Below are 21,950 nucleotides of genomic sequence, written 5' to 3' on the forward strand. Positions count from 1 at the left end.
TTCTTAACTGGAGAAGGGGCAAGGGAATGGGAAGACTGGACCGGGGTAGGCTGCGATGTGGAAGGAGCGGAAAGGGCAAGGAGGTGGGCACGTTTCGGGAAAAGACGGGGTGAGACAGTTGGTTCGAACAGGTCTGCACAGGAGAGGAAATGTTTTTGGGGAGCAATTGGGGTGAGCGTGGATGAGGGAATGGGAGTGGAGGCAGAGGGAGTTGATGTAGGGGGTGTAGGTGTGCGTGTAGTGGGTGCCGGTAACTGCTCAGTATGCTGTGGTGTGGTGGATGTCGGATGGGTGGGTGTCTTGGGGCGTTTGAGTGTTTTGGGAGGTGGGGGGGTGGACACAGTGGGAGAAGACAGACAGCTAGTGTGGATGTATGTTGGGTGGGTGTCTGCTAGTCAGGTGAGTGTGCTGCATGTGTCAACTACAGTGGAAGTGGTGAGTGCAGGTGTGGTGTATGGGGTGCATGTATGGCTGTCTGCTATTGTGGTGAGTGCAGGAAGAGGAGCAGTAACAGTGAGTGAAGGTGCAGTGCCTGAGGGTGTGCATGTAGAGGGGACAGACAGGGATGCGGAAGAGGCGGGCACACTGGGGGAAGTGGACGTTGTTGTGTGTGCAGATGTCTGTTGGCTGTGTGAATGCTTGTGGTGGGAGGTGTGGTGCTTGTGTTTGGAAGTGTGTTTTTTGTGTGTTGATGTGCTTGACTGCGTGTCTGAATGTGTGCCTTGGACGGGTGAAGGGAGTGGGGTGCTGGAAGGGGTAGAGGAGGTTGGAGGGGGACGGAATGGCCAGGGAAACTGGCTGCCATTCAAGAGGAGGCCAGAGCCTGAAAAGATCTCTGTAGGGCAGACACAACACCGTGAATGCCATCCAGATAGGCATTAGTCTGCTGCACCTCTGATGCTAGCCCCTGGATGGCATTGACGATGGTTGTCTGCCCTACAGAAATGGTTCTCAGGAGGTCAATTTCCTCCTCTGTGAGGGCAGCTGGGCTGACTGGGGCAGGGGAGGAGGTGCCTGGGGTGAAGGAGACGCCCACCTTTCTGGGTGGACGGGCATGGCCAACTCGGTGGGGAGCAGAAGGGAGGGCGCTGATGGTATGGGTGGTCGTGGAAGATCTCACAGTTGTGATTTGTCCACTAGTGTCTGCCACCGCCCGAGGACCCCCATTGGAGGAGGTTTCAGAGTCACTACCCCCTGTGGTAGTAGCCTCCCCCGTGGAAGTCCCCTCACCCTCCCACCCACTGGTCCCCTGGGCGTCCGTTGTCTCTGCCTCCGAGGATCCATGAGCCGCTGTCTCCCCACTAGCCGGTGCCTTAGCTCCCTCGCCTGATGTTGATGCTGTACCAGACACACAAAAGAGAACAGGGATGGGGAGACAAAACAGTAGAGACACTTGTAAGTAGCTGAATGCTGATACACAATGGCCAGACATACACCTACCCAGCAGACACACCCAACAGGCAGCACCGTGCACTACGCCCATGACCATGACCCTGACTACTAAGCAGTATAGTGACCTACACCCATATCCTGTCATTGCATTGAAGCTGAGGTAGTTGAAACCTGACAGGGACACCCCTACACATTTTGGGGAGCAGACAGTGGCTGGACACCAGTCAAAAACCCTGCTTTAAGTACCATGAGCCCTATCGCACACACACTCATCCTTCCAGGCTGAAGTATGGGCTGTGAGTACTCACCCCCTTGTGACTGCTGTGCAGCCTTCAAGCGCCCATCCAGGTCTGGGTACGCCACCACCAGGATCCTTCGCATGAGGGGGGTCAGTGCCCGACAGGCACCCCTACCACGTTGGGAGGACTTCCCCAGCTGGGCCTCACTGATCTTCCGCGCCCAGCGCCGCAGGTCCTCCCACCTCTTACGACAGTGGGCGCTCCGGCGGTTGTAGACCCCCAGGGTCCGTACCTCCTTGGCGATGGCATGCCAATGTGCCCTCTTCTGGTGGGCGCTGACCTAGTAGGGAGACACAGAGAAGAAACACAATGGCAATAGCTGGCTGATTGTTAGACATAGGACAGACAGTACTCCGAGACATGCAGGACAGTGGCACGCAGCATTCCATGCACCAAGCCCCAACCTGGCTCACAGGAGCGCACATCAGAGCAATCCACTCCATCCATTACACACACAGTGCCCCCCAAACCCCCACTCACTTGTACCTCTGGCCGGCCGTAGAGTCTGCCGTACTTGGGCAGGACCCCTTCCACCAGTTTCTCCAGTTCTTCCTGGGTGAAGGCCGGGGCCCTTTCCCCTGCACCACGTGGAACATCCATAGCCAGAGGCAGGGCACAGCAGTACACAGAGTGGAGTACTTTTCTGCACAGGATCAGGGAGTCAAGTGATCACACGATGACGAACGCACGTACGTTCCGTGGCAGAATGCACCGTCACCGGCGGAGGCGATTATGATATGCCAGGATTCCCCATTGGCATCCATGTTAGCCAATGAGGGTGCGAACAGCGGTCAACACCGCCGTACGCTGTGACGTCAACCACTAGCAGTCTTAGGTCACTTCCACAATGAAGGGGCAGAACTACATTGGGCAGACATTTTGCCATCACCTACGCATCTTGAAATTCAATTTCTCACAATGCTGGGCCTACTAGCCATATGAATCACCTATGTCTCTATCCATAGAGTATATAAGCACACATAATTTACTCCTTTCCCTCTTGGTGATGTCAATGTACATCTCGTCAGGTTGCAGTTATTGTACAGACACTACTATGAAGAATGCAGTGAATGTGTTTAGCAAATATGCCAGTGTATGTGTGCACATGACTCCTTGTTCTTAACCCTCACAGTTACCGACCCTTGTGGCGAGGAAGGGCACCATCTGTGTACAGACCACTTGTGGATCTGGGGACTATGGTGGAGCTTCAGATCATTATCACTTACAGACTCACACGTGCAACTATTCAGGACCTATGTGTATTACTGGATCCTACACTGACTCCCGGAAATCGTAATCAGCATGCCATTCCAACTGAGGTGCAGGTGCTCTCCGCACTCCATTTCCTGGCCACAGGCTCATTTTAAGTGGCAGTGGGCATGGGTGCTGGTTTCTCACAGCCAGTGTTCAGCCAGGTACTTACAAGATTTCTGAATGCATTTGTACAACATCTGCAATCCTATGTGTGATTCCCCCAAAGTGCTGAGCCCCCTGCCATCAAGTCAGACTTCTATGCCTTTGCAAACATTCCCCATGTTATTGGTGCCATCGATGGAACCCACATACCCATCATCCCCCTAAGAGTGAGTGAACAGGTGTACAGAACCAGGAACAACTTTCACTCCATGAACATCCAATTGGTATGTACAGCAGACCAGTACATATCCCATGTGAATGCCATGTTTCCGGGTTCAGTCCATGATTCATTTGTTTTGAGGAACAGTAGTGTACCACAAAAGATGGAACAACTCCAAGAGGACAGAGGGTGGATCATAGGTAAGTAAACCTGTCACTAACTGACACATTGCAGAAAAACAGCGTGTCAGACTAAGGACATTCCAATGACGACTCTGTATTGACCATTTCTCTAGGTGATTCTGGCTATCCAAACTTGCGTTGGCTCCTGACACCAGTGAGGAATCCCAGGACGGATGCAGAGAGGAAATACAATGAGGCCTATGGATTTACTAGGAGGGTGATAGAGCATACTATATGTCTCCTGAAGGCTAGATTCCAGTGCCTACACATCTCTGGGGGTTCCCTGGCCTATGGGCCTGATAAGGTGTGTAGGATAGTCGTGGCGTTCTGCATGCTGCACAACGTGGCAGTGAGACATTCAATCCCCCTTTTGGAGGTGGAGGGTGCTATAGGTCCTGATCTGTTACCTCACAGAGGTGAGGAGAGTGATGGTGAGGATGAGGAAGGGGAAGATGTCAATTCCAGAAACCAACTGATACAACACTACTTCCAGTAACTGTCTGTGACTTCAGCCTGTATATGTGGTAAGTGACTGATATTGTAAGTGTGCCATGTCAACTAGGGGGAATTGGTCAATATATGCAAGTCATGGACCTCTTCAGCATGGTACAGACAGACAATATAAGCATTCCCTTCTTGACTATTTTGAAACACACTGTACCACCAGCATGCACAATTTGACAATAAAGTTTATCCCTGCCTGTTGCATCATTACTCCACTTTCTTCAACATTGAAGACAGGGGACAGTGTTACAGGTGAGATATGTTGTTTATTGGTGGAATACAGTGAAATGTGCTATGTACAGTGATGGAAGTCGTTATGGTTGGGTGTCCTCAAAACCGACTTGGTGGCAGGCCTGTTTGATATCATAGGTCGGTCCTATTTGTAGTTTAGTACATTATTTAGCCCTCAGCTAGGTGCAGTTGGTGAATGGGTGGGATGGTTGCTTGGCAGTAGTAGCAGTGTCAATTGTTGGAAGGGGGCTTGTTCTTAGCTGGGTTTCCAGTGCCATATCTTAGCCTGAGACTACATTTGGGCGTCAGCTGTGGAGCTACTTGGGGTGACATGGTTGGCCCTTGTGATTCCTGGGAGGGTATTTCCTGTGCTGTTTCAGCTGCTTGGGACAACTGTTGCCGGTTGTCCAGGGATGTTGTGGGGGCCTCTTGTCCGGTGTGGGTGTCTGAGGGTTTGTTGACCAACTGCAGCAGTGCTTCAATGGTGGCCATTGTGGCATTGTGTTCTTTCCACTGCTCCATGGCCTGTTGGTGGTGTTCCAGCTGCATCTTCTGACTTTGCTCCAGGGTGGTTACAAGCTGTGCCAACCTGTCTTGGGTATGTTGGTATACCCCCAATACCTCTGCAATGACGTCCTGGGCTGCTGCATCTATCTGGTGCCCTACCCCCTGACCCACTGGGGCACTTGACCTTGCCCTGGCCCCCTGTGCCTGTGTCCCCTGCGCAGGTCTTGACGTGCCACTAGTACTGGGGCCCTCGTCTTCCTGCATGTTGGGGGTGGGAGACTGTGGCCTCTGTTGCTGTGTTCCACCTGTTTGTGCCCTGGGTCCACTGGTGTGGGCACGCCTCCCCTGGCCTGCTGATCTTGACTGGGTGTTAGGGGTGACAGTGTTTTCCTGGGTGGGGCTGCTGCATGGTGAGCATCCAGGGCTGTGTGAGGGGCCTGCCTGCTCATCAGTGTCCAGGGATCCTTCACCAGTGTCCTGTGATGTGCCTCTGTCTCCCTGGAATGCTGTGGCACTCCTTGTCCCCTCCATTAGGGTTGCATGGGTGGTGGTGCCTGTTGGGGGACAAAGAAATGTTTGTTACATATGCAGGAGGGTTTGAGGTGGGCTGTAGTGTGCAATTTAGTGCTGGTGTGCCTTTCAGTGGCCTTCAGTGGTGCCTTTGTGAGGTGGACATTGCATTTAGTGGCAGTAGTGGGGTTACATTGTGGTGGGGGTTATTATTCCATTGTGGGTACGTGCAGGGTTGGGCGGCTGTGCACAGCGGGAGTGATGTGGCCCTGGTAGTGAGTTGTGGGTGATGCAGGGTGGTGGATGTGGTGGGTAATGGCTGGGAGGGGTGTGGTTCTAGGTGGGTGAGGGTGGGGTGGTGCATGCATTACACGTGTGGTGTGTATTGGGTAAATGTAGACGACTTACCCAAGTCCATTCCTCCAATGAGTCCAGTGAGTCCCTCTGGGTGCAGGATGGTGAGTACCTTTTCCTCCCAGTCGGTGTAGTCGGGTGGTGTTGGTGGCGGTCCTCCCCCCGTCTTCTGCACTGCGATGTGGTGCCTGGATGCCATGGCCCGGACCTTCTCCTGCAGGTTGTTCCATCTCTTGTGGATGTCGTCCCTGGTGCATGGATGGTGTCCCACTGCATTCACCCTGTTGACAATGGTCTGCCACAGCTCTATTTTCCGGACGATGGGTGTGTGCTGCACCTCGGACCGAATATTTGCGGCTCCACTTTTAGGATCTCGTCCAGCATGGACCTTAGCTCCCTTTCGGTGAAGCGTGGATTTTTTGGGGGGACATGGTGAGGGTGGTGGATGGCGTCGGGACTGGTGTTTGGGTGCTCCCTTCATTTTTCTGACCTTGTTTTTGCTGGTTTAACGACTCTGCACACTTTACCACTACTGACCAGTGCTAAAGTGCTTGTTCTCTCTCCTCTAAACAGGGTAACATTGGTTCCTACCCAAATGGTATATTTAATTTACCTATAAGCTCCTAGTAAAGTGCACTACATGTGCCCAGGGCTTGTAAATTAAATGCTACTAGTGGGCCTGCAGCATAGAATGTGCCTCCCACATAAGTAGCCCCTTAACCATGTCCCAGCCCTGCCGTTGCAAGGCCTGTCTGTGCACTTTCACTGCCACCCAAACTTGGCATTTGAAACTCTTTGTCAAGCTTTAAACTCCACTTTTATTAAATATGTCATCCCAAAGTTAGGCCCTAAGTGACCCACAGAGCAGGGTGCAGTGTATTTGAATGGTAGGACAGGTACATTTGAGTTTTACATGTCCTGGTAGTGAAAAACTCCCCCAGTCATTTTTCACTATTGTGAAGCCTGCTCCTCTCATAGGCCAGCATTGTAAATTCCTTAAAATATTTTTAAGTTGTAATTCCTGATCAGAAAGGGGTAGCTACATCATGTTTCATATCTTTGGAATGGTAATGATAAATCCTATTTACTGGTGAAGCTGGATTTAACATTACTATTTCAGAAATGCCACTTTTAGAAAATAGGCATTTCTCTGCTCTTATTGCTCTATGTGCCTTACTCTCTGTCTTCAATCCAAACCTGGTCTGTGCTGGGTGACAGCTCCCCTTGTGGAGTCCATCCAGACAGCCATAAACACAAGACACTCAACTGCATCCGCATTCATCTGCATACTGATGGGTCTTCCTGGGCAGGAAGGGTTGCGGGGCTCTCACTTACAATTTAAAGGGTAGTGGCCTGACCCCACATAAAGGACTAATTACCCCCCACAGATCTTTTGACAGACAGGACTGGGCTGAAAGTAGAACTTTGAACCCCATCAAATCAGACCACTACAGGCCCTGGAGGAAATTACGCAGGAGTAAAGGCTGCTGTGCTAAAGGATTGCCATTGTGCTGCGTTTGACTGTTCTGCTGATTGAGCTGCCCTGATGCCTGCTGACCTCTACCCAGCTGCAGCAACTAAGAAAACAACCCCAGAGTGTCTACATTGTCCCTGCTTTCCCCAAAGACCTTGCACACCCAAGTTCTGCATTTTAGAGCCCCGCCGAGTTTGGTCGTTGCACACTGTGACTCTGAGTTGGCCCCACCACATGACAAGCACTCAGAGGATGCACACTCTTTGGGTCACTCAGCCTGAAGTTCTGTGTTGGAGTCTCCGTGTGTTTCCCCCCGTGATGAGCCCCTCCTCTCTCCTGAGAGGCAAGTGCTCACTGAGTCTGCGCTCCAAAGTCATCAACACTGGTGTGTGTGACCTAGCCCCTGGAGTCTGCCTTAGGCTTTCATAGGCCCTCCCTTCTACCAAAGAGGGATGAGTACCTGACATTAGTGGCCCCAGGACTAAACTCTCTAACAGCATCAACAGACCCTTGTCAAGTGTCGTTCTGGCCTCCAAGGTGTGGGCGGACCCTGATCACACATCAGCTTGTCAGTACTGTGGGTTCTGCTCAAGGGATTTAGACCTGATCTGAATACAAATTCTTTGCGCACCTAGTGAGATTGGACCCAGCAGTCCTGGCATCACAACACTGCACTCCTCGCAGTTGGGGGATCATACTTTTTTTGTGTTGAAGATCTAAACTCCAGTGATACCCTAGTCATCTTAATATTAGCACATCGGCTTCTAGGACTATGACATTTAAATGTACCTTCTGAATTACCATAAAGGCTTTAAAGTGAGCCCCGTTAAAAGCACTGCTTTGTTGTACTTGAAATTGCATATGTCATGACCCAATAATTGAATTTTTTTCATTTTGGCCAATCAGATAAATATTCTCTAGTTTACTAACCTGATGTGGAGTCTTTTTGTGGTGTTTTCACTGTATGACAGTATGAGTTATAATACAAATCCTTTACCCATTGCCTTCTAAGTCAAGTATGCCTGCTCTGTGCCAAAATACCCAATGGTGCGTACAGGATAATTTAAGTTGTGTTGTTACTTACCCGGACTAGGATTGTGGTCCCTACTTGGACAGGGTGCATATCATTGTCAACCAGAGACACCATTTCTAACAGAGGGGGAACCATGTGCAGTTCCCCTTTGGGATAAATGGTATATAAAGGAGGGAGCCGGCCACTCTTTTCACTAGACTATACCAAGAGTAGACCGTTGTATTGTTGTGTAGCCATTTTAGTTATAGCTCCATGCACGTTATTTGAGCTTATTAGGCCTGCCGCTGTGCACTTTAACCTAGGTATATTTTATTCAACTTCATTTCAATATTCTTACAATAGCTATGTTTGCGGTCTTGTTTTATTTCTCTCTTTATTTCTCTTTTTTTGCCTAGGCCAGCACTGCATTCTCTAACAAGACATTGTTGCTCACTCTGTGCTTCTTTCAAGGCTGCAGTAAGATAGGCTGCCAATGTACGTGGTACAAGTTTAGTCTCTGATATTCGTAGAAAAACACACATCCCTACATAGGGACCTTTTCTCAGAACATCATTTGTTTTATTATAAAAACACTTCCCTGTCCCTTACATGTTAGAGGGAGATTCCAGCCAGAGAACCACAACTGTATGCTGATTGCTGAACACTTCACTACAGCTGCTTATGCAAACTTCAGGCCTTTGCTCAGGTGTGGGGGATGATGTCTTCCCAGGGGAACCTGAAGGGCAGAATTAGAGCTTAACACGCTGTGCTCTATTATAGCCTAGATAGGAATTAGTCTATTGACTCTAGTGACAATATGGTAGCGTTATTTCTATGCTTTACTCTCCTTGTCACCATTTTAATCTTGTCATGCTGTATCGTTCTGATTATTGCAGCCCATGCTTTGCTATCTAAGTTGCAGTCGCTTCATTAAAACATTATTGAAACATATACTGCCTCTGTTTGTCATTGTGTATTGAGTAATTGTCATTGAGAGAAACTGATGAGACCTGAGTGACCATTGTTTCCCTGAGAAATCAATTATGTCATGCGCTCGGCTGCCCAATCATCCCTGCCCTCGGGTAGAGATGAGGTACTTCTAGTTAGCCGGAGCAAAACCCGGATTAGGGCGACAGGTGTCACCTGTAGTGGATCAGACTCAGTCTCCCACACCACAAGCGATTCTGCCACTCAAAATCCAGTAGTCTCATTAGAATAATGAGAGCCCAGGTGACAGTATTTAACAGTGTCATGTTCAAACCACAGATAGGGAAGAACGTCTGGTCCATGTAACCAATAGTGAGCATGCATACATTGTGCAGCGTGAAAGTAAACCAATAGGTTCAGGGTATTCAGCACCCCCCTCTCCCCACGTCATATGTTTAGGTAACTGTATCCCAAGTCACCTGGGGCTGTTTCCCTGCCCAGGCTAATCTGCTTAGTATTGTTTGCAACTAAAAATGCTTCTTGCCTTGTGACGGCATCCACCCATCCACCATCTCCTCGTAGAGAGTTATCAGTAGGGGAACTAGCATATCCTGAAAAGCCTAACCGTCAACCCATTGGTTCCCCTATGCCTTGCCACCCGCCATATCTTTTAAAGCCACCATCACCTCAGCTTAGCGAACCGGGACCATAAGCCACTCCCTGTGTTCCATTGAGAGTCATTTCATGACGATATGTGCAAGAAGCCGGCAACGGCTCCCTCATCTGGCATAGATCTTGATGTATCTAAATCCACCTAATAACAAGAGAACTGCTCTTAAACTTGATCAATTGCATGCAAGGATTCCCCCTGTTCATCATGCAATGTTAAAATTGTTTTGTCCTCATGTCTGGGGCACAGGATTGTTGCCAGTGTGGCCCCATGCTTTTCCCATATGCTTGTGCTATTGCATACTTCTCTAAATGATTACATACACTCTGCGCGATGTCATAATATTCCTCCAACTTGACTTGAATCTTACTCAGCACACACAGGTCTACTGACTCCAAATGATTCCTTTATAATTCTCCAATTTCGACCTCCAACCTGTCCAGCCTGCTATACAGGGAGCAGAGGATGCCAGCATGTTTGGAAATGGTAACCCCCTGATATAAACCTTGAACGTCTCCTAGATTGTTGCAATCACTGAGCCAACAATGACATGAAAAAAGTCATCTATCGCCTGTGCTAGTTCATCCTTATATACCACATCTAGTAAGGAGTATGGTGGAAATGGCCATGTGAATGCAGTCGGAGTTGGGTTGTGGATTTCTAGCTCAAGGAGAACTGGTGCATGGTCTGAGTAAGTGCATGCCGAGAGTTCACAGCCATACAGCAGCTGTATCATGCTGCAGGATCGTACCTAAAAGTAATTTTGTGTGTGTACATCATGTACCAAGGAGTAGTGTGTAGAACCTCCCCCCCGGTGCTTGAAATGCCAAACATCTACAAAGCCCTGTTGTGCAACTATCACTTGGATGGTACCAGCCATTGTTGAAGGATGTTGGGGTGTGCACCCGGAGCTATCTTGAACAGGGTCCAGCATACAATTAAAAAAAACTCCCCCAATCTGTGGCAGGTCCTCCCATTTTGTTAGGGTAGCACTCAGTGTATGATAGACTTGCGGGTCGTTGTCATTAGGTCCATACAGCCCCTACTAGTATTGCCGTTGTCGTGGGTTCCTTTTAACGCTTAGATTTGGCATCTTTATTTTAGGTCCAGGCCTGTAGCCTGTGCCCTTTTACCTATATACACATTTTATTCATTCATTTATTTTATTGTATTTTAGCACCACTTGCTTTTCAGCAGGGTTGTTTTTATATTCTAAACAGTTGTCTTTCTGCAAAAGCACTGTTGTTAGTTCCTTTGCTCGACATTTCGCTCTGTATCCTGCTCAAGGCAGTCATTGCACACAATAGTTGACTTAGTATTGCCATTCAAAGATTTGTGGAATCAATCTTCTCACCAGAGACATATTATCACATCAGGCCTGTTCTCAGAACATGTTATTTTTTTATAATCAACACTCAGGTCAAAGAAAGGTAGAGGGGACATTCCAGCCAGCCATCTTATGCTGTGTGCCACTTTGTTAACAGCTGCACTGATCTTGGCCTTGTCTCTCCAGCCAACCAAGAAGACTGGCAGCAGAACCTCAGGCAGACCCCTGCTTTCCAGGTATGGGGTCGGGGACTAGCACCATGGATTAGTACAGGCAGAATGGCTAACACTGCTATGCTCTCATGTTAGATGCTAGAAGTGTAGATAGATATTCTTAGACTCATGATTATGTCAGAATTCTGGGACTGTTTATATGTTTTACTTCAACGGTGGCAATAATCACTGTGTTATGTTTCATGTTCCTAAAAATTGCAGCTCATGCCTTTAATTATAGAATGTAGGCTCTTCAATAAATGTATTGAAACTTATCTTGCAACTCCTTGTCTGCCTTTGCACGTGGGAGACTTGTGCAAATGAGAGAAAGGGGTAAGATCTGTTCCACCACTACTTCCCTGAGGTGTCAGAGTGTCATGTTTTTAGGCTGCCACAAATCTGCTGCTAGCTAGCAGAGAAGACCAGGTCGACAGCTTCTAGTCGGTGTGGGACTGACTCAGTAACACACACACGATGATGCTGCTGCCCGAAACCAAGCAGTTTTACTCCCATTGTAAGAGTCCTACGACACCATCAAGTCCTCTTTGCTGCAGTGCCCCACTACATATCTACCAACCTTGTCCACACATAGCTCTTGAAGCTCCATGCCTGCACCCCACCTGACCCATATCTTGGACTGCAGGGCAAGCACCACCTTTTTCATTACCTTCTGGGCTGCAGACATGGAGACCCTTTCATCCTCCACCTCCGATACAGGCCTTTCGACCATGTCCAGGCACTCTGTATGTTTGTCAAGGCTATCCAACATGCAGTCCATTCAAGGCATCTATTTTACCATCTATTTTAGTGAGACTGTGCTGCATTGCTGCCAATATTTGTTGTACGTCCTTGTCTACCTCCGGCTCTGTTTCTTCCCTGGCTGAATCAGCTGCATTAGGGTCTTCATGGGGTTTAGGTATTCTATGCTGGGATTTGTCCGTTTTTCCCAGGATGTAGGGGCAGTCCTGCAGGCTGTGCTTCAGGCCTCTGAGTACAACTTACGCTGGAGTTATTGTCTATTTAATAATTAATTAATTAATTAATAGGAGAGGCTGTACCTCAGCAGCAAAGTACAAAAGAAGCAATACCCCAACGCACCTGTCGTCCGACTGCCCTCCACACTCAGGCGAAAGCCAGAGCCCCGTGGCAGTCCTGTGGAGCATGCACCCAGTCATTGGGATAACTCTTGCAGCTCTCTGTGTAGTCCACAGGGGATGAGAACTATTGAGCGTGTGTGCACACAGTCGCCTCCAAACACACCTCCTGGTCTTTGCACAACTCTATAGTGTCCAGGTGGACAGGGCACATCCAGTTGTGTTCCCTGTTGCCACTGTCTGCAAGACCGTCACCAGCTGGGGGTCATGTGCTGGGCCACCCAGGTGAGTAGGTGCTTATGCCCTAAAGATGTAGTTCACAGAGTCCACTTATGGTCACTGGCATCAGTGTCAATGTGGCATATATTTGTACCAGTAAGGAATGAGTCCCTCTGTATAGTTCCTTCCAACGTGCTGGCAGAAATAGTGACTGGGTGATTGAGGGAAGCTCAGTGCTTTCTACACCTATGTTACCAGCAAGTGGTCTCAATGAAACTTTCTGATTTCCCCCATCACGAGACCAGATTTCAAGCCTCAGTCACTCTTCGGTGTTCCCTTGATGTCATTGGGTGGCCCCCCCACCTCCAGTGTCAGAACACTGCTCACTCCCAGAGGGCCGGTACCTCAGTGTGCTATGTTTAGCAACTCAGATGGCTCCCCCAAGGTCTACCAAGTCTGACTTCAGGCCCTGGAGCCTGGCCAGCCCTCTCTGTGACTATGCAAACCTGACTACTCCAAGGGCCCAGTGCTCAGGATAGATCCACTGCAGGGGGCTCAATTCACTCCTTGGACTCCGGCTGCACTCCAGGTGCTCCCTGGGGACTGGGTGCCTCTGCCTTGGCTACTGGAGCCAGGTGGGGTCTTCACTATTTTTGCCCGCCGCTCTCCCGAGGGTGTCTCCCCGGACCCCACGCACATGTTCTTTCACACTAGATCGGCACTGTCATGAGCCTCAGTAGTCTTCTTCGCCCCAAGCGGGGTCCCGGCCACATCCAAAGGGGTAAGCGTCAGATGTGGAGCCACCCAAGTCACCTCTCACTGCCCTCAGCTGCAGGTACCCTGTGTAGTTACTCCACCATGCAGCAGCAGCTATGGAGTCAGTTCAGGATCTCCGTCGAGGCCAACCCTTGTTTCTTTTAGGCTGAGCTGGTGTACAGGGTGTTGCAGGCCACTTATGGATGGTTTCTGCAGCCCTGTAATATTGTATAGCACCAGAATGTTGAAGGATTTAGTTATGGCTGAAGGAGCTCACCTATTTGGCAGCCATCTTCAGGCCTGGTAAGGTCCAAACCCCTGGACTATATAGTTAATGAAGTGTGGCCAGTGAGGTGGCAAAACTGTGTCCAGACATGCGCAACATAGTAATTTGAAGGTAGTAAGTACATTTTAAATGTAAATTACAACTAAAAATCTAGAATTTCTGTGTAATTTAAGTTCGGTCTGTATAGAAAAAATAAATAAAGATTTCTTAACTATAACTAAGCTTTGACTTTTCATTTGTTTTTCAATGAATTTCAATGTTGCTTTATATATTAAATATACTTTTTAAACTGTACAGTTTACTGTCATCGAGTGGAGTGTCATTAAGTGGAGTGTGGTACAGTGGAGTCTAGGAGCGGGTTGTCATAGAGTATTGTGTCATAGAGTGGAGCATACTAGAGTGGAGTAGAGTGGGCTGAGGTACAGCCGAGTGTACAGTGGAATAGGGAACAGTAAAGTGGTGTAGAGTGGAGTGGCACACAGTGAAGTGTTGTACAGTGGTGTGCAGTACAGTGGAGTGGTGTTTAGTAGAGTGGCGTAGAATGGACTAGCATAGAGTGGAGGGTTGTACAGTGGAGTGGTGTACAATAGAATAGTGTACAGTGGAGTGATGAAGAGTGGAGTGGCATAGAGTGGAGTGTGGTAGAGTGTAATAGCATTGTTAGAAACTCGGTCCTGGTTGGCAGAGGTATGCACCCTGTCCAAGCAGAAACCACAATCCTAGTCAAGGTAAGTCAGATACACACTCTAAATTAACCTGTGCTCACCCTCTGGCTGCTTAGCACAGAGCAGTCAGGCTTAACTTAAAAGGTGATGTGTAAAGTATTTGTGCAACACTTAAATTACAGAAACACAGTGAAAACATCACGAAAAGCCTCCACACCAGTTTAGAAAAATAAATAATATTTTACAAGTAAAACAAGACCAGAATGACAAAAATCCAATAAGTAGAAGTCGAGATATGAATTTTCAAATAATATCGCAATATGGTGCTTAGAGGTTAAAAGCGTTCAGTGATTACTTGAGGTCACACTAGACCAGGATATATCCAAAGTTCAAGATGACCACAATGGAGGGCAGGCGGCTCCACTGAAAAGTACCTTGGATAAAGGGTTGCATCAACATCAAATAGGCAGTGCGTCGGTGATGGTTCCTATCCCCACAGCCAGATGTTGCATCATCGTTGAGCCGACAGTCATCGTAGCGATGTCCTTGAGGTGTGGAATCGAACCCTTTGCGATGAAGGTAATGCCTCATTGAGCCATGCAGCCGGAAATGCAAAGGCATAGCGCCAAAGTTAGTGGTGATGCATTGATCCAGAACCACGCAGTTGTCGAGGCAAAGTCCTCAGCAGCAGCAGCGATGGGCCGGTGTCTAGAAATGAAGCAGCGGCTCTGATCAGCACAATGGCGTAGATGCATCGATTTTGTAAAAAAACAGCAGAAGAGCCTACTTTCAAGGCCCAGGGCTGGATTGGCACCTCATGGAAGGGCAGGACTCACAGTTGGCAAAGTCCAGCAGCTAGAGCAAGATGGAAGGAAGTCTTTGATGGCCCTGAGACTTCAGAACAGGAGGCATGCCAGCAAGCCCTTGAAGTCACTTAGGTTCTTGGAGGATGTAGAGAGGTAAGTCCAGTCTTTCTCACTCCCAGGCAAGAGGTAGCAGGCAGCAGCCCAACAAAGCAAAGCTGTTTAGCAGAGTGGCAGTCCCTTCTGGCAGCACAGCAGTCCTTCTTCCTGGCAGAATGTCCTCAGATCCAGAAGTGCACTGATTTGGTGGGGTTCCAGTACTTATACCCAGTAGCGTCTTTGGAGTGGGGGAGACTTCAAAGGAAGGCCTTGAGGTGCACAAGGTTCCTGCCCTTCCTTCTCGGGCTCTAGATTCTCTACAGGGGGTTATGCAGCTCTTTGTGAGGGGACAGGCAGCGCCCTATTCAGGTGCAAGTGTCAGCTCCTCCATCCCATCTAGCTCAGGAAGGCCCATCAGCCTGGTGACGGGCAATCAGGATGTAAATGGCATAACTCAGCATTCGTTGTGTGTAACCGTCTAGAGGGAATGGTCAAAGCCCAGATGTCAACCACCCTAGATGTGTATTCATAGACAGGCAGAGGCACAGAATGTTTAAAGTAAGAAAATGCCAAACTTTAAAAAGTGGCATTTTCAGACTTAGAAGTTGAAATCCGACTTTATCATAAGTTGTGATTTTAAATTGTAAGTCCAGAGACACCAAACTCCAAATTTCTATCTTTTCCCAGTTGTAAATTACACTTAAAGACTGTATCAAGGTAATCCCAATGATAACCTATAGGAGAGATATGGCTTGCAGCAGTGAAAAACAAATGTAACAATTTTTCACTATCAATACATCTTAAACTTAAAAGTACATGTCCAACTTTTTAAATACACTGTAGCTAAGGCCTACAATAGCATGGAGTGGAATGTCATTGAGTGGATTGATGTAGAGTGGAATAGCGTATAGGGAACTGTTGTAGAGTGTAGTGGCATAGAGTGGCGCACCATAGAGTGGCATAGCGTTGAGTGTAGTGGGGATAGTGGAATTACATATAGTTGAAAATTATAGAGTGGCGCAGCATAGGGGGGACTAGTGTAGAATGCAGTGGCTTAGACTGGAGTGGCATAGAGTGGAATGGATTAGAATGGAGTGGCATAGAGTGCAGCGATGTAGAGTGGAGTGGCATACAGTGTAATACCTAATATTACAGTAGTGTACAGTGAAGTGATGTACAGACGAATTACACAGAGCGGAATAGCATAGACTGGAGTGTCGTACAGTGCAGTGGTGAACACTGGAGTGTGTTAGAAGTAGAGTAGCACACAGTGGAATAGTTTAGAGTGGAGTGGCGTATGGTGGTGTGACATACAGTTGAGTGGCATACAGTGGAATTTTCTAGAGTGGACTGGCATACAGTATAGAGAGGGACAGTGTAGTGGCGTAGAGGGGAATCATGTAGAATGCAGTGGTGTACAGCAGAGCCTCATACACTGGAGTGGCATACAATGAAATAGTGTAGGCTGGAGTAGGACAGAGTGGAGTGGAGATGAAAGGAATGGTGTAGAGTGGAATAACGTAGAGTGGAGTGATGAGACTCTGGATTAGCTTCCAGTAAAGTAGCATAGACTAGAGTGAGGTACTGTGTAGTGGGTGGAGTGGAATAGCATAGACTGGAATGGTGTAGAGTGAAGTGGCATAGAGTGGAGTATTATAGATTGAGTGGAGGGGTAAAATGCACTGGGCTAGATAATAGTGGCGCACAGTGTAATAGCATACTTTAGAGGTCATAAAGTGTAGTGTTTTAGATTGGAGTGGCATGCCATGGAATTGTGTGGAGTGGAGTGACATAAAGTGTAGTGGTCTAGAGTGTAGTGCCATACAGTGGAGTAGCGTACAGGGAAGTGGTATAGAGTGCAGTAGCATTGAGTGTTATTGGCATAAGGTGTACTGATGTAGAGTGGCGTGTCATTTAGTGGAATATGGTACATTATAGTGGCATAGAATGGAGTGTTGTACAGTAGAATAGAGTAGAGTGTAGTAGGGTAGGTTGGATTCGCCTAGAGTGGAGTGGCATACAGTGGAACAGCGTAGAATTAAATGATATACAATGGAATAGTGTAGAATGGAGTGGTGTACAATTGAGTGGGGTACAGTGGAGTAGCACACAGTGAAATGGTGTACAGTGGAGTGGGGTAGTGTAGAGTGGCATAGAGTAGAATAGCGTACAGTGGAGTGTCAAAGAATGGAGTCTAATAGTGTACAGTGGAGTAGTGTGGAGTGCAGTGGTGTAGAGTGGAAAGGCATACAGTTGAGTGAGGTACAGTGTGGGGTCATACAATGGAATAGCATTGAGTGGAGTGGCTTAAAGTGGAATAGCACACAGAAGAGTAGCATACATTGTAATAGTGTACAGTGGAGTGGTGTAAACTGGAGTGATGTACACTGGAGTTGCATAGATTAGAATAGCATACAGTGAAGTGTCAAAGAGTAGAGTGGCGTAGAGTCAAATAGGGTAGATTGGAGTAGTGTAGAGTAGAATACCATATTGTAGAGTAGCATACACTAGAGTCGCAAAGAGTGGAACACCATACAGTGGAGTGGCAAGAGTGGCAAACAAGGAAATAGAGTACAGCAGAGTAACATACAATTGAGTGGGGTAGAGTGGAGTGATATAGAGTGCGATAGCATAGAGTGGAATGTTGTACAGTGGAATGTCAGATAGTGGAATGGCGAAGAGTGGATTAACACACAGTGTAGTAGTGTTCAGTAGAGTGGGGTAGACTGGAGTGTCATACATTGGAGTGACATACAGTGGAATAACATACAGTGAAGTGGTATACAGTGCAGTGGCATAGAGTGGGGTGTGGTAGATTGGAATGGTGTACAGTTAAAAAGCGTAGAGTGAAGTGGCATCTTGTGTAGTGGCATACAGTGGAGTGGTGCAGAATGAACTGGTATAAAGTGGAGTTAGGTACAGTGTAGTGGCATGAAGTCAAATAATGTAGAGTAGACTGGCATAGAGTGGAGTGGTATACAGTGGAGTGGTGTACAGGGGAACAGCATACTCTGGAGTGGGGTAGAGTGGAGTGACAGAGTAGAGTGGCATAGAGTGGGCTAGCGTAGAGTGCAGTGGCACACAGTGGAGTAGCATACAGTGGAGTGGCATAGACTGGAGTGAGGAACAGTGTAGTGGTGTACAGTGGAATAGCATAGAATAGAGTGGTATACTGTGGAGTGGCGTGGAGTGGAGTTCTGTAGACTGGAGTGTTGTACAGTGGAATACCATAGAGTGGAATGTTGTAGAGTTGAACAGGATAGAGTGTAGATGGGTAAACTTTAATGGAGTACAGTCTGATAGTGTATTGCACGATGGGTTTGAGTGTTGTAGAGTGGAGTGGTATACAGTGAAATAGCATAGAGTGTAGTGGTGTAGAGAGGAGAGGCCTAGAGTGGAGATGCATATAGTGGAGTAGTATAAAGTGGAGTGGTGTAGAGTGGGATAAAGTTGAATTTAGTGGCATACAGTGTAATGACATAGACTAGAGTGGCATATAGTGGAGTAGTATGGAGTACAGTGGTGTAGAATGCAGTGTTGTACAGCGACTTAGAAAACCAAGGGTTACAGAAACGTTACAGTTAGGCTACATTTAAAATGTACTAAACCATAGAAATTAAGCTATAACTCGTGGCCCTGCCATGCACAGTTTTCTTATCAAGCATTTTACTGCAAATACTGCAGTGATATTAGCAATTATGTCATATATAATTTTATGAGTGATGTAATATATGGGTAGTTAGCAGTACATGGTGAGGGCACGAGTAATTGTTATCTTAGGGCACAAGTTATAGTTACTTGAAATAACTTTAACTATAACTGCTGAATTTCTATGGTTTTGCACGTTTGAAATGTAAGCCTAACTATAATGTTCCTATAATCTTTGTTTTTTATATGAATTTCTATGTTATTTTGTAATTCTATTTCCTAACTATAACATCCCTGTAACCTTTTTTTTTTAGTGAATTTCGAAGTTTTTGGTTTTGAGGCTACGCAATTTTAATTACTTTACAATAATCCAACCTCCTCCGCGCACAGGGTTTGGCTGTGTGTGATGGGGATTGACCGCTGGGCCTGGTTATGGCCTTGGGCCGTGCATGGTGTGGGTTTGCTGCAGGGCATTTAACAACCCAACCCCATGGTGAAGTGCTTTTTTGTTTGGAGGAGATGTGATGATATTCCTGCGAATGAAGAACGTGTCTCCAAAATTGGGAGGAAATGCACTCCGGGTCCTTTTAGTAAGCTGTCTATCATCCTGGGAAAATGGCGGAAAGATGTTGCATACCTCTAATCTATATGGGGTGGTGCCAAATGAGTAGGGCTTCTAGGTCATTTTACATACTTATAGTTTTTAAAGGGGAGAACACGATCTCTGGTCAGATAAAACATGCCATTTTCGAAAGAACAAAGCCACTGAAATTCACCAGTTATAAGTATCTCCAGTAACTATAACTCGTGCCCTAAAGGAACTGTAATTCACCACCTTCCCCCCACCATTCACAGTCTTTTTATCAATAATGTCATTTTTTCAAATGTTGTAATGTTGCTATCAATGATGTCCTAGAACATGTTATGAGTGATGTTTCATGTGAGATAATTAGCAGTACATGGTGAGAACGCTAGTTAAAATTACTTTAGGGCGCGAGGTGTAAATCTTTGGTTTCTTCAGTAACTTTCTAAGGATTTTTTGAATGGAAAGTAAGATATTATTACCATACCTAACTATAAAAGTCTTTGTTTTTTTCAATGATTTTCTAGGATTTTTTATGGTAAAGTAACCCCATGTTGCGAACAGACGAAGGCTGTGTGGGGCCTCTTGCTGCTGGGCCAAATCCCCTACAAATGCCCTATCTTCTACAGTGTGTGGCCTTCTACAATGAACAACATGTGTTGCATGGTCCTGGCAGCACTTGTCAAAGAGGCACAACACCAAAACATAAAAAGTGGGCTATTAGCTTTTTCAACGTTTGAGCTTATCAAAATATATGAAGTAGATCTATCATCCTTGTCCAAATATCTGTAATATTTTGTATATTTTAATAATTCTCACAAATCAATATTTAATATGAGTGGTTAATAAAAAACTGTTTAATAAAGTTGTAATTAAAAAAATAAAATCATCATGTCTGTGAATCTTTCTTTTAACATAGTTTTTGTGATTGCATTTTGTGGACTGAAGAATGTTAAAAGAAAAACTCTGAGACAATGTTTTTTTTTTAAAAAGCAACAATGACAGGTTTCTGACTCTTTCTTTTAACATTTGCAGCCCATAAAAACATACTTATAAAAACAACCACAAGAGGGCCTGGTTGTTGAGCTGAAGAACATAGAGCTCCAGCTAGGAGTGGTTCTGGAAAATATGGTTATTTCTCCAGGGGTCCTGGATTTAATAACTAAGAGACTATTTTTTGATTTTGCTGAGGGGATTGTTGCACTCACTGCAGCCCCCCACAAAATTTAAAAATGATGCCCCTTTTAGGGACATCACTAAGCTGCAACAAAAAAGTGTAAGGAGCCCTGGCAGGGCATTATGGGGCACTTCTTCAAGGAGCAGTGAATAACAAATTAGTGTCTCCTGTCATTAATTTATGATTCACTTTTTTCAAAAATACTTGTGTGCGTGCAGCAATGCCCATCCCGGACACCCCATTTTCACAAGGTGAATTTATGGATTTGGTTAAAGCAAGCAGGCCTTCTGGTTGCCCTTCTGACCCTTGTCCACCATACATCTTCAAGAACATTCTTTTATCTACATTTGCTGCCACACCTGTAAGAAGAATCACCAATAACTCTTTAACTACAGGAAATTTTCCTGAAGACCTGAAAAAGGCATACATACAACTGTTATTAAAGAAAACAAACCTAGACCCACAGGACCCCAACAACTACAGGCCAATCACAAATGGGCCTTTTCTGGGCAAACTGATTGAAAGAGCAGCATTCACCCAGATGGCACAATTCATTGAAGATTCCATAATTTCATACTACCAAACAGGATTTGGCCCTGGAAGAGGCATTGAATCGGCACTCATAGCAATCTGGGAGTATCTTAAAAACACAGTCGACCGCAATGGAGTTGCTGCACTACGTCTCTTGGACCTCTCTGCTGCCTTTGATACTGTTGACCATGACACCCTAATTCAAAGACTCCACAAAGTCGGCATAGAAGGGACTGCTCTCAACTGGATTACATCCTACCTTCAAAACAGAACTAATATTATCTATTCTGACCCCCTTCTTGTCCGAACCCTTCCTCACAAAAGCAGGGGTCCCCCAAGGATCAATCACCTCACCTATGCTTTTTAACATCTACATGATGGCATTAACAGAATTGAACAATGATTTTCAACTCACATGCTACAACTATGCAGATGACATGCGAATACTACTTAAATTGGAATGCCCCAAAGACATTGAAAACTCAAAAATCATCAGTTGCCTCAGAGCCGTGGATCAGTGGATGATTTGGAGCCATCTCAAACTAAATGCTTCCAAAATGGAAATACTCACATGTGGCGACTGAAAAAATTATGACCCACTGTGCGCCTGATGATCTCAGACCACCGCCTCAAGTATCCAAGGAAGTTAAAAACCTTGGAATAACCATGGACTCTAAGTTAACAATGAATGCCAAAGTGGACAAATTAGCAGGATCCAGCTTCATCTCCTTGAAGAGTCTGCAACACATCTTCCCCCACCTCGGACTTCCACACAGGGTGCAGGCTATTATCTCCCTTTGTACTATCCAAACTGGATTATGCCAATGGCCTCTACCATGGATCATCTCTATCTATTATGAAAAAACTACAACATATTCAGAACTCAGCCGCCAGGCTACTATTACATGTAGA

This window comes from Pleurodeles waltl, chromosome 5 (genome assembly GCF_031143425.1).
Source record: "Pleurodeles waltl isolate 20211129_DDA chromosome 5, aPleWal1.hap1.20221129, whole genome shotgun sequence".
Taxonomy (NCBI): domain Eukaryota; kingdom Metazoa; phylum Chordata; class Amphibia; order Caudata; family Salamandridae; genus Pleurodeles; species Pleurodeles waltl.